The sequence below is a fragment of the Nomia melanderi genome, chromosome 9 (genome assembly GCF_051020985.1).
Source record: "Nomia melanderi isolate GNS246 chromosome 9, iyNomMela1, whole genome shotgun sequence".
Taxonomy (NCBI): Eukaryota; Metazoa; Arthropoda; class Insecta; order Hymenoptera; family Halictidae; genus Nomia; species Nomia melanderi.
This window is the reverse complement of record NC_135007.1, coordinates 11,296,962-11,318,308: the sequence shown is the minus strand read 5'-3', so window position 1 is coordinate 11,318,308 and position 21,347 is coordinate 11,296,962. Positions and strand designations below refer to the sequence as shown.

The following is a 21,347-nucleotide window of genomic DNA, read 5'->3' as shown; positions in this document are numbered from 1 at the left end:
TCAAAGTTCTAATAGCTTGATACAGTAAACGAGTAAATATTTGACAGAATCATAGCGAAACGCGATCGAATTACGAACGATATACTGTGGATCAAGCTGTAGCGCCGACATCGCTCGAAAAGGCGAGCAAGCTAATTGCCGCCCGGCAAGACACGCGCGTTAGTTCGTGAATGTGTTTCATCTCGAGCAGATGATATTTCGCCCGTAGCCGAGAAAGGACGAGACCGCGCGGTAAATATTTCTTGTTACAGCAATTTAGAGGGAATCGCAATTACTCCCGTATCAGGACCGTTCGAACGACTCGGATGACGCTCGTGCCCGGACGACGAAACGAGCAGAATTAATCGAGTTCGAGGACCGATGAAATTCACTTTGCCCGCTCGTTAGGAATCCCTGTTGCGCCCGCTGAAGAGTCACCGACATTACACGTGCACATTCGAACCATGCCTTTTCATTCTGCTAGGTCGAAGCTGATAATTATCATATTATAAACGTTCAATATACACATATACGTAATATTCTTGGACTTAATTTCTTGCTACATACCAACAAGTTGAACCATTAATAACACAGTATGTTAATATACCGGTCACAGCTATCAACCTAAATACATAAATTAAAAATAGGTGATTCATAATCTTAAACGAAATGTTACTTCGAAACTATTCGAGAAGCTTCAATCTAAAGAATATGCATAATGTATAAAACAGTATAACTTTGTGATTTCTATCATTACAAGTTTTGCATTGGCAATAGAGTGTTTATTTCGTGGCGAAAAGTTGGGAGTTAGAACTCTAATATTCTTACATATCATTTAACACTGAAACTGCCAAATGGGTCAAAATCATTCCTAGATTCTCCTGCAACTGTTGAAAAAGTATAGATGCTTCTTAGGGAAACGAGTAATGAAATTGATTAAAAGATACGCAGACTAAATTATAAATCGATCGAAATCTCAACAGACTATATTGGAGTTTCTACAGGAAAATTAGAAAATCCAATTACTCGGTAGTTTTAGTATTAACACATTGCGTACTGGCTAATTTCCAGTGAGATCAACTTATATCACTGTCCACAGAAAAACTCAAGTATCATATTGTTGTATAATATATTCTAAATAAATAATCAGTTAACAGCTAAGTGTCTTCACATAAAAACGAGATTTCTCGTTACCAGTATGCGATGTGTTAAATTCCCTTTCCACCGAAGGAACCACGAGACTTCTTTACGATTGGTCCGCTCGATGAGGAAAAGAATAAAGTCAATGGCGACCGTGTTAGCAGCGAACGGCGCGTAACAGTACCTTCGCGCCACCCTGTAGTTACACGTACCTAAGAGCCCTGACTCGCGTTTTGTTACACGTCGTTGCCCCGCTTCCTCGTTTCTCCGGCTTTTTCGCCACGTACGACCGAATACGCGAGCCCCGGCTCTCGTTCGCCGCGCGCGGAGACGAGAAAACTCGGCCCGACTGGCGTCGCGTCGCGTCGCGTCGCGGCAGAAAACGCGCGCTGTCCGTCCGTCGGAAACAAACGCTGCGTGTCAGCCCCGCGCGATAATTAATTGCGGGTTCCGGCGGGCGTACGACGGTAGAACGATTACGCTTATTGCGGCAATTATTTCTGCCGGAGGTAAACAACGGACTCCGGCGCATCGATAACGTTACGCGGGATTGTCGGAATTCCCGATAGCTTCCGAACGTTTAGCTGAATCATTCGACCTAATTCCGCCGAGTACAATAATTCGTTTATTCATCGCGGTTATCTAATTATCTAATTACCCGATCCGAAGGTGTCCAGCGTCCGTGTTATCTAATCCAGTTAATAGTCATTATTAACTTATGACGCTGAAGCGAAACCTTTCGAGGATGATCTCTCGAGGTGGTAAATATTTTTTCCGGAAAACCTTGTACTTATGTAGAACTGTTAAGCCTGAATTAACACATCGCGGACCGGCTAATTTTCGGAAAACAATTTTCACTGAGGTCAACTGATATCACAACTAATATTAAACTTGAAGACAGAATGAATTAAACTCGAATTTGTAGTTTAACACGTTGACTGCCACGAGAATTTCGAGCGTTTTGTTATAAGGTTTATTCCTTAACGCATTGCGTACCGGCTAATTATCAGAAAATTGAATTGTGCGGTTTAGTGAGATCCACTTATATCACTATCTATAAAAAAAACTCACCATATTGTTGTGTAATATATTTTAAACAGATAATTAATTCGAATTAAATTTTATATCTTTTCAATACTGCGGTAATTAGCGAAGTTGCATAGCTAAGTGTCTTTGTATAAAAACGAGATGCCTCGTAACCGGTCCGCAATGTGTTAATCGTTGTTTTCAGATGTGCTTGATAATTGGTAGCTTCAAGCAAGGAAAAGTAGAGTACTGTGCATCGGTGGTTTGTTATTTAAACAACGACCGGACAAGAGAATCGATCGTAAGCTGAAAGTTTATACACCGATTTCCTTCTTTCATTTTCGGCTTCGGCGCACTACCACGCGATTGATCAATTACGGCGGTCAGTTTCGGGCAAATTCGTTTACATTCCCGAGAATTGTAAACATTGATTTTGGCCCGGTGTCAGCGGCCGCGATCCGTTTTGTAAAGAGAGACCGTTGTGAATTATTAAACAGCCGAGTTAATTGCTTTTTTTGACCCGTTAACCGGGTTTCCCGACACGACCACCGACAACGGTGTAATTAAATGGTCACGATTGTAATTCGATTCGCATTATTATAGACATTGCGATTTTCACGCCGTGCGCGGGTGCACGGAGACTTCGATCAGATTTTGAACGCGAGCAACAAATAGGAATTTATTTCTACTTTGACCTTTATCGACGTTAGAAAGGAATAGATTACACTCGAAAGTATTTCGTTAGAAAAACATTTTCTAACTAGACAAAAACGATGTTTCTTCAAATGAATTCAAAGAGAAATCAAAGCTTTGTTATCCCAATATTTCACGCATCGATGCATTACACACAGTTCAATATTAAATATCAAATTTTCTAATGTTACCGCATGAAATCAAACGGCGACTGAGAGTCACCTCTCGAGTGCAAAGGGTTGACACGAATGCCGCACGATGTCACATAGCAAAATACACAAAATGAAAAAAACAATATCAAATTATTTCACTGAATCGTTCCATCACTATTGCACGTTTATCCCGCTGAATATCGCCGCGTTAGATAGCATTATTTATAATATAAAAATACAAACAATCATTTAACCGCCTCAATTATAATAATTCGATTTGATCGGGAGTCACCGGTGACTGCAACATCCAACGTGTTAACGAAACGATCTGTTAGGGTCGTATTCCATATGAAATAAAACAATATATCACAACGAATAATTTGTATCATACATGGCACACTATAAGCCAGGAACAAAGTCTGATGAGTACCCATTCTGTCCAAGTTCCACGTCGTTCAGCGACAGATTACGAAAGTGGAGAAAACATCTCAAGATGGCGGGTGAAACGTCGACATGGCCGAAGTGAAAACGATAAAGAACACGGAACGGGCCTTTTTCCTCGCATAGTTTCCTCGCGGGGAAGGCAATTTTAGTTCGTGACGACTTGGAATAAAGCTGAATTCTCGCTCGAGCCTTAGACGTCTGGGCGGTCGAGGATCGAAGAGCAGGAACACGAGCTGGAAACAGACCATTTCCGCGGGTGTGTGTGCAACGCGAAGGAACCTCGGCTCGCGAGACGGAATGGTCCCTCTCATTCTCTCTCTCTCTCTCGCTCCTTCTCTCTTTTTACGGGACTCCTTTTCAGCCGCAGCTTTCCGCGAAAGCAAACTCGACTTCGCGAAACACAATGCATACGAAACAATCGCGACTCGTCGTACTAAGAACAAGAAATTCCCCCTTTTCCCTTTTCCACTTCGCGCTGCGCGAGACATTAGCGTTCGAGTGGCAACAATTTTGATAAACACGCTGGTCGTGTTTCACGTGTGTCGGCAAATTTCTTTTGAAATCACGACGGAAGGGAGAATGTAAATTGAAGAATATTGAACTATGATAAAGGCTATCGTGTGGAATGGTGAAGATTAATCTGTTTATTTACTGTAGTGTATTGGGAAAATTATAGACAATTAAAGAAGTATGGTGTACGAAGCAATGGAGGCTAGGTTAAGGTTAGAGCTGTTAAAAATGGACGTTAGTCATCGTTCGACGTGAGAAAGATGAGTATTTCTAGATCGAGATCCTCGGAGTGGAAGTCGAAGCGGAAAGGAGAACGCGATGCGTAGAACAGACAGACCTTGTGGAAAAAAACAAAGAAAATTCCCGGTCTTCCTCGGAGCCGGACACGGAGGCGTCCGTAAACCGAGCCCGTGGAGGGGTATCGAGTGGACGGGAAAAGGAGATGTCGGAGAGGACTTATTTTCCAGCGGTTTCCCGCCCGGCATGCGCTTCGCGCCAGTGGCGATTGTAACCGAATAAAAAGCAAACCGTTCTTGTCTACATAGCTCCCTTCCAAACATTATATTAAGTCGTATAATATGAAATGTCCGAGTTTTCTTGCTCGTATGTGTTTGCATTCCCGTTGTTATTCTTTTGTTTTTCGTGTAACCTCTTCAGCAGTTTCATTGCCCATTATCGGAGTAACTTCTTGCGCAAGTTCTTTCAGCACGTTGACTGCCACGAGAATTTCTAGCGCTCTGAATAGTAATACTTATTCTTTAATGACAAAGGCAAATGATATTGGAAATAGTTAATTTAATACGATTAATATGCAATTCCTATAAAAATTGTAATAGATTATTTTCAGTTTCTTCATACTATTTCTTCAAAGTATTTGTTTTCAAAATCATTTCGAATATTCAATGCTTCGAAGATATCAATAGTTGCTAAACACGAAAATCGAAACCAGCCATTTTGACTGGTACGGTAGTTCTAGTGTTAATGGTTCAGTTATATTTCGCTATGATCTAGCTACATACGTTGCGAAATATTTTTATTTGAAATCAGGTTTTTATTGTAATTGTCCCTCAGAAAATTGGAAGCTCTTGTCATCGGTTACCACCGTGGCAGTCAATGTGAGAAAATATGGATACTGCCAAGATTCGTGTAATTTTCTTATATGTGAGTGAATGAACAGTGCAGATTTGCAAAATTTCGTTTCGGTGATGTATCTTCGTGAAATGAGTATGGTAAACCGGACGCAGTAGTTTAAAACGATGTCTCTAGAATCGGATAATTTTAAACATTCGGAATTTTTCAGAAAAGGAACATATTCGGTAAAAACACGTTGGCAGGAGTGTATCGATTCGAATCGAATAGAGTCTATTCTGGTCGAATAAACCTCTTCTCCAACATCAAATGAAGTTTCCTTTTCTCCGCGAGATCCGACATTTCACGTTACACGACTTAATCAAATAACACGAAGTCGGTTCTAAAAGTAGATGATTAAACTCTCGAATTAAACGAAGTAGGACTCAATCCCCGAAGAGATTCCAGTAAAATTCCATTTCCTTCGGCCATGCATCCAACGAGTCAGAAATAACAGCAAACTGCATTAGACTTCAATTAACTTTTTATTTCCGGAGATCCTGCGAGACTTTCGTTTCAATAAAATTCGCGATTCGGCGGTGGCTCCGAGTATTCAGATACAGGAAACGGGAAAATGTGTGTTTTATTGGAAAGAAGTACTACTTCGTCGAAGTTCGGTATCGCAGGAACGGCCTCGTAGACGCACGGGCATCGTGGGATCGTAACGATGATCGTTTCGAGGCAGAAAAACCCGAGATTCCATCGAGAATCGTTCGAGTTTCGCTACGAGCATCGCGGTGACCGTGCACGGAATTGCGGCGCGCCGATAAAAATCAGAAACTTGAAGCACTCTTTCGTAACTTCCGTCTTCTCGTTACAACGTGTTCGAGTAACGCTCATAACCGAGGGAACGACAGGCGAAACGCGCTCGAACAACAGACCGGCGCGATGTTCGAGCCACTTCGGATCCAGATGAAATCCGCGGGAGAAAGCGCTTTCGTTAGATTTTAATTGGAAACGCCACTTCACGTGTACGAAAGGGAATGACACTTTCTTTCGCTTGCAATGGAAACTTGTATCGGCCGACCATTGGCGGAGGCGGTACTCCCATTACCACTAAGTGTAGAAATGTTAATCGCTATGTTCAACAGGTTCACGTTACTTCGAGAAGCTGTAACTTCAGTGGAATGAAACGAATCTCATCGAAGATTCTAAATGACTGATGAAAACGACCATTGACAAATTGATACGATAAACTGAAGTATTCTTTTAAATTTCTATATTAAAACGAAGTTCTACTTGTATTTAAAAAGGAAACTGAAAAATTTCACAAATTTCACGAGAAATTGCTGCCGGGTCCGAATTAAAACGAATCACCGAGCAGCCGGCAGAACAATGTCATCTGGGTCAAAGATCGCGACCGAGTTCTCAAAAAATGCTAGTGCGCCACGGGAAGTTCCTGTTGACACACATATTTCTTTGCCCGCGCGGAAAGAGGCCCGCGAAAATTTTCATCAAAGGAAAACTTTACTGAATACGCTGTTTGTAAGAGTGTCCGACAATTTTTCGGGAACGTGGATTTACAGAGAAAATAAGATATCTACAAACGAGGACGTGAACGTTTAACGACCAGCCTGAGTGAAATATAAAACAGATATAAAATCGTGTAATAAAGTGTTATACGATCACCGACTCGGTAATGAAATGGAAATATTTGAAGATGCCTCCGACTAATCGATGAAACAATCTAATCTAAAAACCGATAGGAATATTCATTAAGTTCGAGTCGTCGTACAGCAACCAATACACTGGACACATCTGAAACTCTATTCTCCCAGCCACTTGGCTTTTCCTGTCCCATCGTAAAAACACTTTAAACGTTTTGTGCACCCGCCCGCTACCAGTTCTTACTGGAAGCGCAACATAAGCTTTTCCAGACCGGGATACAACTGCTGACTGTATGTTTACGTTCGAAATGGGGTGGCTAAAGTTATCCCTCCGGCAAGAATCGTTCGTGGACATTGCAAAACGAGTCCGAGCAAAGTGCACCGCTGCACTTCATCCCCCTCGGACCGTTCAGGTCAAACGACGCGATTACGTAGAATGGTGAACATGATATTCAAGAATCCTAAACCGCCCGAGGATTTCCATTTTTCCTTTTCCGACGTCCGCTGCCCATTAATCGCGAGGACATTAAAAAATCCAAGTAAATATTCATCCCCCGGATTCGCGCAACGAGAAATGATAATTAGCTTTGTATAAATTTCGCGTTCCGCTGTTCCTTGCAGCTTCGCGGTCACCACAAATACATAAAATCGCATTAATAACTCTTGATTATACGTTTCCGACGTGCAAAAACGCTAATTACCAGAACCCGGTGGGTCCGCGGCGTACAGGGGACATCGAAATTTTAATGAAACGCTAACGTTACTATTTCGAGCTCTTTACGCGCGGAATGAAATTTTGATGTCGGTAGCAGCGCCTCTAAAGTTTCTCTATAAAAATCTTTATTTGCATAAACTTCCGCAGTCCGCTTGTTAGGGACCCTAATGACCGGTTAACGGTTTCGGACTATTCCGAATAACCGGACCGTGTCCTTAGAGGAGGGAAAAAAGGAACGGCCGAGTCGCCGGGATCGAACTGACAATGATTCCGACGAAAAATCCCGTTCCCTCGAGCGCGAAATTCCACGGTTAACTCTGGAAATGTGCGGCCGATGTACTTTTAACGCGATGATTCGAATCCGAAATCCGTTCCCGGATGTGCTTCACGGCGCGCGCCGATTTCCACGATTCGACCGATTAATTACCTATCGATTGATACTCCGCCGGAGCGCATCGCGGCAATTCGGGTCGTTTCATCGTTTATACGTTCCGGTGAAAATCCCTTTCGAAACCGGTTGAATTCCACTGTTCGGATCACCAATCAGAAAACGGGGCGAGCGATACTCGACGATTTATCGCAACCCCCGCTCTCGTTTCGCGTCTTTTCGATACGCCGGTTTCCGTCATTCATCCGCTTCTGCAAACATGCATGGGAAAAAAGAGGAAAAAAATGGGTAAACGAGAGTGATACGCTCGAATGTATCTTCAAGTGGCACAGTAGAGCCTCGCAGTGACGGAATGCTCGTTAGTTTTTAAAATGTAGCTTTGTTCGAATGAAATTCTACTCGATGCCGATGGATAGATAATTAATCAGTTAACGAGTTTGACGAGTACACGCGTCGTCTTGAAACTTGAAACGATACTAATTTTTTCAACAATGAATTCTTTGTTTCTCCACGTGTACGTGTAATTCTTCTTTGTTCTGCTTTGGTTTTTCATTAAAAACCATTTTACTACAGGCAGAATGAGAGATCTTTCAAACTAAATTCCACAGTTAATGGGTTACTGTCGTAGAACAAATGTATACAGAATAAAATTCTACCCCATGCTGATGGATAGATAATTGATTAGAACAGAATTTGGTGAAGTATCATTACTGCTGTAGGACAAATATAACCTTATTAAAGTACTATGTCAAGAATTTGAATAATGTATTAATCTCAAGTTAATAACTAAAAATAATATAAATAAAGGATTAACGGGTATCTTCCAAGTTCTATGCAAAACAAATAACCATCTTCGGTGGTGCAGTCAATCTTTCGGACACAATATATCCGGTAAAATTGTAAATAATATGTTAATAACTAACTTTCTTATAATTAAATATTTCAACTTCCTCGAAGTCTAAAGTAAATCCTCGAATCTAAATCTTTCCTCGAATCTAAATAAATCAGTAAAAAAATTAATAAAATCACTTAAATATCAATTCGAGCAGTGACGCCAGTCGAGGGGTTGCAAATCAATCAGTATCTTCAAATAATGGCGCAAAAATTCAAAATACCCAACATTGATCACCAACTCATTATAAAGAATATACCACTCTGTATTTCAAACAGATTTCCTCGTAATCTCTGGCTAACCTAACCTCAAATAGAAACGACGCCCCTAAAAGTAACGAATTTCATAAATGCCGAAAAAACCACCTCGGGGACTTGCGAAATCACCGTAGCTCGCTGAGTAAACAGGGCCAACGCGGACCGTCCGCTTTCAAACATTGCACGCGTTCCACCCTACAATTGCCAACCGCGTTGCGCATTAACGCTAGAACTACCGAGCATTTAATACGATTGATACGTAATCCTTATAAAAATTCTAACAGTAGATTATCTTTAACCTGTTAACTGTGGAATTTAGTTTGAACAATGTTTCGTTTTGCGCTGTACAAAATAAAATGAAGTGTGCACTCGTCAAACGCAAGATGATGAAATATATTAAGATATATTTTAACGAAAAACCAAAGCAAAACAAAGAATTAATTAATTCGTATTATTTAAAGCTTTAAGATGACGTGTATACTCGTCAAACGCAGTTAACTGGTTAATTTATTCAAACATTTATCGTAGTATTCAAGTGAATTTATTTTCAACATCATCTCGAATATTCAATGAGTCGAAGATATAATTGTGAAACAAACAAACTTTAACCAGTTATTTTGATTGGTACATTTTCAATGCCTCAACAGTTTATTTCTATAGTGAAACGTTCAAGAACCTAAAATTTCGTTTTGGAAATGAGAAATTACATGGGTTCACGTTTTTTAATTTGTCTTGTCAATTTGCTATAGTCGAATAGAGACAAAAAGAAAAATTTTACAATTTGAAATTAATGTAATATATGATATTTGCGATGAAAATTATGTCTCTATAGCAGAACCAACGGAGTGAAAAGGGTTAATAAATTGTTTTCGACGGTTTTTTCGTCCATCCACCCTGTAATTGTATTTCAAATGCATGTTTTATGCCCGCAGTCTGCCACCCGACCCTAATTCCACGAATCGCCGAGTGCCCAGTACCTACTACACGTCTCACAATGGCTGGCGCCTAATTTTTACTGTTCAACGAGTTTTAAAACTGGAGCTACCGAGCAGTAGAACTGATTATTCTGTATTTCCTTATACAGTTTGTGTTCATCTAAATTAATTTATTGAATAATTGCTCAGATCGTCTGTGCCTTTTCCATAATTGCGAAAGAAGTGCCCTGAAATGGATCATTTTGACCCATTTGGTAGTTCTAGTGTTAACCCTTAACACTCCAGGTTGTTTTGCAATCTATCCGCAACTGCAGCTAATTTTTATAGCATCCCTAGCGAAAATGAGAAATGCTATAACATTTCTTCGATCTTTTATTTTCCTTCTCAATGCAAAATTTAGATGTGACAAAATCTAATAATTTTAGGGTAGTTTCTTTAAGATTCATTAAAATATTTAATATTATAACTGGTGCAATATTGGAGCCTACAGAGGTCAAAGGGTTAACACATTCGCTACCAGCGCTTATTCGGTGACGGTCTCCTTAATTATAATATTTTCCTCGATCCAATAAATCTTTTAAACAAAATATTAGAAGAATGAAACAGAAACGAGTCATGAGTTCCTAAATGTAATGTCGTAGTTTATAATTTCCAATAATAATATCTATAAGATTAATTTCATTCTCATTATGTAAAATATGGGATTACAGCAGTTATAAATATGTAACGCTGGTAGCGAACGTATTAACACAGTATCAGATATTCGTGACGGCCGCGATCCTATATTTTATATGAATAAAATGAAATTAATCCTATAGATGTAGTTAGTCAAAGTTATAAGCTACGAGATTACAATTTAGAGATTCAATGACTCGTTTCAACATCATTTATTTCAATAATTTGTTTAGAAGATTTATTGACTCGAAAAATAAAGCTAAATTGTACATGAATCACTTGGACAATAGAAAAATAGGAATCTACGTTCTCATCTTTTGCTATTCAAATAATTAAATCATTTGCTTACGGCTTAGTCTTCCAAATATAAAAATTTCATCTCGTCGAAATGTCGACATTCCTTCGCAAAGGGTTTTATTTCTAGATTAATTTAACAAAAATCAATGTCGTTCATTGGCCACAGGTCAAAGCAAAAATTTATTCGCTATTATCAATATATTACCTTCAAATAAAATTTCCACTTAAAGTAGACTATTATCAAATCATAATCAATCAATCAATTACATATCACTATTATCAATGCATTAATTACCACTTAAAGTATAATAGAAAATTTCGTTGCGTTTCTTCCAAATGGTCGATAGCAAAATCTTACGCGAGCTTAAAGAAAGTAAATAATATTTCAAGGGGTTAACACTAGAACTACCGTGTCAGTCAAGATGACTGATTTTGGGTTTTTTTGTTTCGCAATTATTGATATCTTCAAAGCAAGGAATATTCCAAGTGATTTTGAAAATACATAGTTTCACTTGAATAATATAATGAATATCCGAAGAAACCGAAAATAATCTATTGTTACACTTTTCATAGAGATTACATATAAATCGTATTAAATGCTCGGTAGATCTAATGTTAATGCAGCGTTGCCCGCGCTGAGAACGTGTTACAATTATCATGGTTCAATGTCGTCCATTGCTCACGGATCAAAGGAAAAAACTATTCGCTACCACTATATTAATTACCACTTAAAGTATAATAGAAAATTTTGTTGCATTTCTTCCAAATGGTTGCTAATAAAACAGTTACACGAGCTTAGAGAAAGTAAATAATACGTCAAGGGGTTAATGCAGCGTTGCCCGCGCTGAAAAGGTGTTACAATTACCATGATTCAAACTGGACAAGATGTAATGGTTTATCATCGTAAAATCACAATAATTTGTCCCTCGAGCGCTCATCGTCCCCCCACCCCTTCAACGCCGGCGTCGGCGACGACATCGTTGTCAACGCCGTCGTCGTCGTCGTCGTCGTCGTCGTTGTCGTCGTCGTAGGAGTAAATATAATCTGAAACGGCGATCGATGAGCCTGGTTCACGGATCAGACACGAGGTGCGTCCGGCCGCCGAAATAACCTGTCCAGGTTGGCTCCGGCTAATCCACAGATGATTGCACTTCCCCACCGGGAAAACAAACACAACCGGTGCGCCTCGGGTCGTGTCAACAAACCGCGACGATTACCGAACTCTCTCGCCGCGCACCGATTCCCGCATCTCTCGTGAAAACCGACGAACGAACGAACGAACGAACGAACGAACGGACAGGCAAGCACGTGCACAACAGATAATACCGATACAGATGACAATCCACAGGATACAGTGCACACAACGGACCGTGGTCGAGCGGCGCGTCACGCGAATCTAACCAACCCCGAAGCACGCGCCACGGCGACCGAAACTCTACTGCCACTCCCGCGCTGCCGCTAGTCCCGCGGCACGAGCGACGCATGCGCGCTCTGTCGTCCACCTATTGCACCACCGAAACGTTTTGTGCTTTTGAATTTGAAAGTTCGATTGTGCGTTTCTTCCTTCGGTTTCTCTTTTTTTCTCCTTTCTCAGAGTGTTCTGTTTATTGCGGAGGATCATTGTGCGGTGGTTTCGTAATGAAACGGTTTGATCTTTTTAATTACGTTGACTGCCACGAAAAACGTTTTATGCGTTACTTTCTACAGCAAAGATACAAAGCAAGAGTTATTGATTCTTCGATATGAAGATTCTCGTATTAACCTATTATCTGGTTATTTACGTTACGAAATTTGTATTCGAGATCGACTATATTCCGAGTAATTATTTTCTTGTAATTTGAACGATTGGGAGGGGATTTAGGAAGCACTTAACTCTGCTGACGGAGATTGCTGAAAGTATACAGAATCTTTTGTAGATTTTTCTAAATCAAACACTGAATGCTTAAATCATAGAGAACAAGGAGACTGTACTAATTTCTTGCTGTTCGAATAGTCAAATCATTTGCAACTTGGTACTCCAAACATGGAAGTTTGATCTCAGAATGCCGACATTCGTCCGCGAAGGGTTAAAATACGTTACTTCTAGAACGTTTCAAAAGTAACGTTTGTTTAATTACCCCTTATTTTGTTGAGTACAAGTAACCAATTGGTCTCTCTTGCACCTAATTAGCAGTATCCAACGAAACAAACACTATTCATACGTAACCGTTTCAATTTCACGATCGCAACGCTACCCTCGCGCGTTCGAAAAAACGCGAGGCGGGTATTACCGAACGTCAGGAAAAATTCATTTCGGGGCACGTTCCCCCTGGGTCCACGCGAAATTTAATAACTCCCGGTCACAAATAACTTCGAGGGCGCTTGTCGTTCACCGTAATGCTTGCGAACGGAAAAAGGAGGAAAGACAGAAAAAAAATTCTACGCGGGCATCGGGGCGGGGGGTTCGAGTACAGCGAGCAGAAGGGAGAGAAGGGTGAATCCGTTGTCACTGCGGGGACGCAAGGGCCACGGTTCCCGGGGAACGGGTGAATTTTTCCGCTGCGAATAAAACTCCCAGCGAAAGGGTCCGCGATTAAACCGACCGGAGAGCGGCGGCGGGAGGGAGGGCCGGAGGGGGAAAAAATGAGATACGTGAAAGCCTTCCGCGGAACGTTGTTTGCCTTCCTCGTTTCGGTCGTCCCGGGGAAACTCGCGCGAAACGAAAACGACGATGGGAACGGGAAGGGGGGAAAATGCGCGGGCGGACGGACGGACTGTTCGACCGGGCCTCTCCTGGCCCTTGTCCGCGCGTCACCGACCCAAGGAGCAATTAAAAAAGTGATTAAGCGGAGGATGCTGCTCGCGCGCCGTGGACAAAAGTTCCTTTCAAGGCCGGCCGAACGTCACCGCTTTCAATTTCCTCGCGTAACACGTCCACGCGCCGCATATTACTCGAGGAATCAAGATTTTTTCCCAGCTCGCGTCCTTCCTCCTTCCCTCGCGGCGATAATCGTGGCGATTTTTCATCCGCGCCGGTCGAGCAATCTTCGGACGACACAGTTCTGCCTTCGTGAATTCGAATGTGCTATATATTTTCTAATCGCGTCTCGTCGTTGCCGTTCAATGATGTTTCATCGTTTACGGGTCAGTTAGAAGCGGTGCACGTACCAGGATACGTGAAATGGTCGAGTGACGGGATTAATAGCTTGTACCTTAATTCTGGTTACAGGTTATGCAAATTCGTTGACTTTTTAGATAAATAAACGGAGGAATATTTAGGGATTTCGGGTGAAGTATGGTTGACTGTTGAAACGGACACGAGTTCAACGGTATGAACAGTGCGGGGAAAAGTTCTGCTTTAATGCCGCGCGGAAGCTCTGTACGACGAAATTGAGTTTCGATTAAAAAATTTTACTAGAATGATACCGGCGAATGAGACCCGTAAAACAGTAATTGTTACCAGCGTCTCCCCAGAAGCTCTCCGGCAAGACGTTCGTTCTTATTTCCAGCGGTTCGCTTATTTCAGACGCGAGTCCCGCGGCTCCTTCCTTGAAGGCTTGCACGCGGACGAAATGAAATTCTTCCTCGCCACATTTCATTAAAAGACATTAAGAATACCTTGTGCTGTGCAAATGGAATTGCGATTATGCATGCGCCGTAACTTATAAACCCGGGAAGCCCGCGGCCCCCGGAGCTTCTCGCTCCAAATTGCCGGCAGTTTCGACGGAACTCTTGGCATTTCGGACCGCTTTCGCCGGTGCTGCATTTCGAACGCGACGCGTACAAACAGGTGAAATTCTGAATCACGTTCAGTTCTGTTTACACGGGAACCTACGTGGACTATTAGCGATTACCGCCGAAACAGTGCGTCGATTGAAATGAACGCGAAGTACGCTGAAAGGTCTCTCCGCTTTTATATATCATCTGCACCATAACAAACGAACATTTCAAACGTATAAATACAAGATATAACATATACTTCGAAAAATTTCAACAAAATATAAAGCACAATTCAGACGAACGAAATTTGTCCTCAATTTCCTCGGTAAATGGAAGGAGAGTTCCCAAGAGACCTAATAAAAGTAGAACACAATGCAAAGAACGCATCGCGAAACGAGCAAAAAAGTTTCTCATTATCAATTCCATTATACCACATAGTTCTCTAAGACATCAATAACCACGATCCGTAAACGCCGAGCAAGTTTTCCTCGTTATTCCTGTTAACTATCAGAACGGCCGGGCTCAAGGGAGCAAGAACAGAATTAAAGTGGAATGTCAGAACTGTAACGGAGACAATAACTATCGGAGCCATCGCGGTAATGTTAATTCGAGACGCGGTACCATTGTTCCACAACGATGCAGCGCGGTTTAATGCCCCTTGCCATTAAAAGGTTAGACAAAATAGCAGACGATGAACCTTCCCTGTACCTTCGCCGGCCCGTTCCTTACAAAACGTCCCCTCCCGTGCCCTTCCCCGTTTCGCCGTGCACTCCTACACGGGTTCCCTCATTAATGAAGGCTTAATTAGCGTGCTTCGCCTTTTTATCCGAACGATAGCCGCTTCCGGTTCCGCTTCCTTGGTCTTCCGCATCGGGTAAACGAGCGACGTCGAATCGGCCCGCCGCTATCGTTGCTCTCCGGAGTATTATCCCGGAGCCGAAGCGTAATCATGGGATAGGAACCGTCGAATCGATACGACCGGGCTTTAAACGTTTCGCCATTAATGAGTTCGAGCGTTTAAGACACAGGTTACGATCCTTTAAATATTAATCGACGCCGCCGGTAATTCCGGCGCGGATTTTATGCAATCCGTTGCGTCGAGACCCCCGGGACACGGGAAAAGGCGGACGATAATGTGATTAGAGACATGCCGGATGTGCCGGATGTTTTAGAGTTTACTCGAATATTCGTATAGAAAGACGGAGGAAAGAGATCAGAACGATCGAATAGTGCCTTCGGTTTGATAAAGAAAAATAAGAAAACGCTTAACGGCAGTAACGTTGATAAAATGAATTTTATGTGCTTTCGTGGGAATAGAGACAGATAAATTTCGGTGGAGTTTGAAATACGCTGTGTCGCGACAGGACACGAATAACAAGAAGGGGCGGTTCGAGGAAGAATTAGTTTGATTCTCGAGAGAGTTGTCTAGAATCGAGTGGGGCAATAAATGCGAAAGTACGAAATGAGAAACTCGGATGGCCGATCGCGATCGATTTTTGTTGTAATAAAATTTTTATTATTCCGTTTTCTCTTCCGAATCATCCCTCTAGTTGCGCGGCCTCGGTGTTTCTTGCGCCGGTCGTTTGCACTGACTGTCGTCGTTTCACTCTCTCATTACAAAAGGAACAGTGTCAGGTGCAATTCCAGGTAGGATCATTGCAACCTGCGGTCGAGCATGCAGAGTGGCCAATCTTATGCGCCGGTGGGAATTACGCTCGACGGTAAGAACTACGTAACTCGCGATTGTAACAATATTTTAAACGGGCTGGCACGACCAGTACGTGGAAGGTATGCCCCCTGTAATTATCGAATGTTTCGAAGTTTATCAAATATTTCTGGTTTAGTCGACGCATGCCAGGCAAAAAATTCAATAAATGAATTTCTCAGCTTCGTCGTAAAAATCCGGGGAAATTTCGAACTAATGGAGCTCGATTATCAATGCGCCTATCGGTATGAAAATTCAAGAAGAATTTCATAGAACGACCGGACGCTCGTAAAAGAAAAAAAGTGAATATTCGGTATGCCAAACGGAAGGTCGAAGGAAGAATCTGTGATCGATACGAGGAAGGATTCCGCTAATTGCTGGGAAATACTCCTCCGAATGCGCGAATTACCCGGTATCAACGGGTTTCCTGGAGAAATTGAGATCGCGGCAACACCATAAATCCAGGGATCGATCGTCCAAGGTTTCGTTTGCTTAACCGTAAATGGAATTATAATACTTTCCTGGGAACGGAAGTATCACGTCGTTCTCGAAATGCATCAAGAAATTCACGGACGATCTCTTCCGAAGAATTTTCATGCAATTTTTCCTGCGGCGCGCGTGACGGTCTGCAACATTATATCGTTTCTCTTTTGCTTTCTCCCCGGTATGTTATTTCTTGCATGTGTTCTTTAAGTTATACGCGTTAACAATATGCAAAAGCCTGTAGACCCAATGGAAATTACATAGAAATCTTTGTTATTCGTTTCTCATCTAAGGAAAATTCAAGTCAGAGCACTTTTCTCTAATATATACACTTCGTGGCATACTTACCGATTACCATCATATTCCTCAAATCATTTACATATGAATTTTACTCTTTTACATTTAAAGCGAAACTTTCAGCGATCTATTTTTAATTTTTAATTCCACTGCATTTTGCATGCTCCAAGATGCAACCGATGTAAATACTATTCGCGAATCATTTATCATTGCTTAATCTTCCAGTTATGAATACTTCTTAACCAGACAAACAAATATTCTCAAGTTATTCGCCCCTAACAAAAAGTCGAACTGCTGTCTGTTCTATTCCATTTCTATTTATTACAAGCGCCATTTCATGCATTCCGAGGCATTGTTCGCGATTACTCTCCTTTCAAATTGCAACCGGGGGAAACGATTACAAGGCGGGCAGAAAATTGTTCACAATTCACGTCTACCTCAAAGGACACCAAACTTGTCGCGCACCGTACGCAGCATCCATGCAAACGCGTAATATGTACGGGCACAGGCACGGCTACGGGGACATTGTACCCGTGCCGTTTGAAAATTTGATATCCCTACGTCGTTCTATCCCGCTGTATAAAGGGCCAAGAATTTTCGCGTGTTCCCTTCGTTATTAATCTATGGGATCCCATGAAATTTACCCGTGGTGTTTCTTCGCTATATCGCTGTCGCCCTCCCGCATAAAGTTTGGAATCGGGCCTTAATAAAGACTTAGCGAAACGGCTAGAGAAGAGAGAAATTCGTTAACACACCTTGCAAATTCAAAGGACTAAAAGTTTCTAAAATTTGACAAATTTGTACTATCACGATTTATCAGTGGTAATGCAACAGGAGATGCAAGAGCGATCAAAGACAAACATCCGATTCACTGTTGTTTACTGTTAATCGTTAATAATTTGAAAATTAGAAATTATCTTTTTCCATTTCTACTTCTAGGATTATTTTTTACAACACATAAATAGATAATGCAAAATCAACTGGTGCACCAAAACATCCCCACCCCGCACACTCATTCTAAACACAACCGACTTTCCGCGCGTCAATTGAACGCGTCAACTCGTCTGCCAATCAGTTCTCATTAACAGAAAGCGTTAATTAGCCACGGGCTTCGTTAAACAGCCCGTCAAAGTAGTAATTGGCGATCAAGCTTGCGACGAGCGATTCTGGGGAATCCGAGGCCGACGGGAATTAAGGTAGGAAACGCGATTAAATTGGATTCGAGTGTTCGCGCGAGCCGAGAAGGATTTCCCGTGTTCGGATTCGCGTGGACGCGGCGAGGAACGTTTGGAGGGAGAGAAACAGAGAGATGAAGAGAGATCTGTATCGGATCTAATCCTCGATTTGAAAGCGTGCGATTTAATTGGTCCCCCGGCGCGCCAGCGGGCGCGGCCGCTAGGCGCATCGTCCCAAGGGAAAACAACTAATTGCATTAGCGAAACGTTTCTCAGTTCGTTAGGCTAACGACGCGACGTTTCCGCGCGTCCGGAGATGATGCGCCACCAGAGATTATGAAACACGTTGTTTCTGGATTATGACATCGGGCCCCGCTGAAAGAAACCGGAGCGAGGCGTGCAACCTGACCGAGCGCGCCGGTGCATGGCACTGGATCGACGGATAAATTATCAGGGTTTTCGTAATCGGGGACCGACGCGCGAGTTGTTTACTAGTATCCGCGTTAACCAAGCGAGTGAATTCGGCGGAATTATTGTTTTGCTGAAGAATACAATCTTTGTTTCAATGTAACTTCGGTAACAACTTCTTTCGTTGAAATTGACGGAGTGATAGTTTTAGTTATACATAAACTTTGCGACTTTGCTACTTTGGAGCTATGTGCGTCTATACCTTCGCAGCTATGCAGGTTTCGAGCGTCGCAACTTTGAAGCTATGCAACTTCGACACTTTGGAACAATGCGACTTTGCTACTTTTGATTGACAGTAATAGTGTCGGTTATACATAAACTTTGTGACTTTGCTACTTTGGAGCTATGTGCGACTATATCTTTACAGCTATGCAGGTTTAAAACGTTGCAACTTTGAAGCTATGCAACGTTGACACTTTCGAACTATGCAACTTTGCTACTTTGGAGCTATGCAAATCTACATCTTTGCAACTATGCAGATTTACAGCTGTGCAACTTCGAAGCTATTCAACTTTGAAACCTTGGAACCATGGGATCTTGCCCCTCTGGAGCTATGCAATGTAGCAACTTTTCAACATTGGCTGCAAAGTGTTTTAATCCCCGACCGTCTCACAATGAACTAATCACGGCGGAGCCTTGTTTCAAACGAGTAATCCAATTTTTCCAATACAACAGCACTATCGTGTCGTTCGAAGTTAAATTATCCTCGTTACTCTCATCCTTTATCTTCCGCTCGATTCTCGTGGATTGAGGCTGTACCCGATCCAGGTACCGTCTAAAGGGAGAACATGGTGGCCCATCAACACTGTCGCGGATCCACTTTACCCCCATCCTCCATCGTGTCCACCTTTTTCGTCTGAAGTCAGCGTTCGTGGTGTTGGTACCCGTTTCACGACTCCGCTTTGCGGGTTCCTGAATAGTGGAGGTGCCAGATATCGACCTGCCTACTGTCTAGACTAGACCTTAGCAGGCCGTGCCACCGGTGTGACGGTACCGTTACGAAAGTCTCTTTTCTTTTGTCCCCGATACGCAGAGAGATGCCGAGAAACTCATCGATCGAGAGGCGAGCTCACAGTTGGTTAGATTGTTTCTTGCGGGGAACGATCCTTGGCCGCTCGATCATCCCGCCCCGGGGGAACGCTCGACAGCGTCGCAAGAAAGATATAACGAATATGGCCTCGCGACGGACCCGGGACGATCGCAGATCGAAATTTCTGATTTGCGGTCGCCTCGGACCGACACGGGAAATCGTGGAATAGGAAGAAAGTTTCAAACGTGTTTTCCTTCGTCGGAAGTTACGTTTTAAATTGATTTCTGATGTTCAGAAATCGGTTTGTGTATCTGCGACTCCGGCTGAATGCAGCGCGATGTTTCTAGAACTGTTTGCCACTGATGCACAGTTCCAGGCTGTCCTAGTTGCAAAGTGTTTCTTACGTGCTAATTGTTAAAGAGTTGCAGGTCCGTTGAATTTGTACTTACGTAAACTTGTTGAGAGTATGTTTTAGATGAATTATTGCGGACTTTTCACTTACCTGGAACAGAAATAAAGAATGATTAGTATGCCGTTGGAAATTAGATTTATGAGAGATATGAGTGAATGGATGAAGCAATTAATTGTGTTCTTGAAAGAAATTTATGTCGTCCGAAAATCGTCTGTCTACCTGGACGTTTCATTTCGTGATGATTTACATGTTCGTATCAGTCGTACAATCACGGATGTGATAATACGAGCGCGGAATAAAAGTCTAGCTCCCCTTGGATATGTGGGGATCGAATAATTATTATTTAGAGATCGAATGAATACACCGGGAACGGTGTCGAGTGAATTATCGCCGATTCGAGCGCATTTCATTCAATTATGAATACGTCACGGCGCAGCTACGTGCAGATAAACGCCCGCCGCGAACTTTCCGCGTAATTTGCTTCCCACTTCGGGTATAACGAACCTGTCGATACCAGAGCCACGAAATAACGACGGAAAGAAAACTAGGTGAAAAAGAAATCGCGCCGTGATTTCGTTGAATGGATCACCGAGTGTGCCCGCGAATCTGAGAAACTCGTCGACCTCGTCGTCGAACGGGAGAATTCTACATTCTAGAAAACAAAAATGGGAGAGACTTCACCCGCAGCCACTTATAAGAAGAAACGACCGTATCAGCTCATTAGATTAATTTACTGTAAAAATCACCAGCTGGACAGATTGCGGTCGGTCGCACACGAGTGTACCGATAACATTTACGCTAATTAGCGGGAACATTAGTACTCGTTATGAAAACGAAAGAATTCGATATTACGAAATAAGACTCCGAGAAACCGGAATGGAAACGTGAACTGCGACTTGCGAATATCATATACAGGATTTAAAATGTTTACCGGCTGAGATATGTTTAACTGCCGAGGAACTGCGCCAAAAATGGCGGAGTATCTTTCCAGTGGCAACGCGGAAATTCGTCGAGTGTACAGAGTCTATGAAGTCCAAAAGAATACGGACAACTATTGATTAAAAAAAAAAGGTGGTAAAAAGAAGTGGAAGTAGAGAAGAGGATAAGAGGATCAAGAGAACAGCGAAGACAATAAGAAAGCCAAAGAACAAGAGGATCGCAAGGCTAAGGTAAAAAGTAGAAAAGCTAATGAAAAAGTCCGAGATAAAAGGAGCAGGATTTTCGAAACAAATAAGACCTG

At 42.3% G+C, this 21,347-nt stretch overlaps 1 protein-coding gene across 16 annotated transcripts in view; it reads right to left on the bottom strand.

Annotated features, from left to right (window-relative positions):
- Window positions 1-21,347, bottom strand: part of LOC116432792 (rap guanine nucleotide exchange factor 2) — a 220,800-nt gene that overhangs the window by 110,833 nt on the left and 88,620 nt on the right. For 8 of the 16 annotated variants that reach the window (XM_076371105.1, XM_076371109.1, XM_076371121.1 and 5 more), the window contains exon 1: window positions 11,950-12,266. The exons of 6 other annotated variants lie outside the window; for them this stretch is intronic. The gene's annotated coding sequence lies outside the window, so the exon portion shown is untranslated. Of the gene's footprint in view, window positions 1-1,331; window positions 1,460-11,949; window positions 12,267-20,144; window positions 20,198-21,347 lie in introns of those variants that run through there. 2 more of the 16 variants (XM_076371126.1, XM_076371106.1) reach the window with 2 other exon arrangements.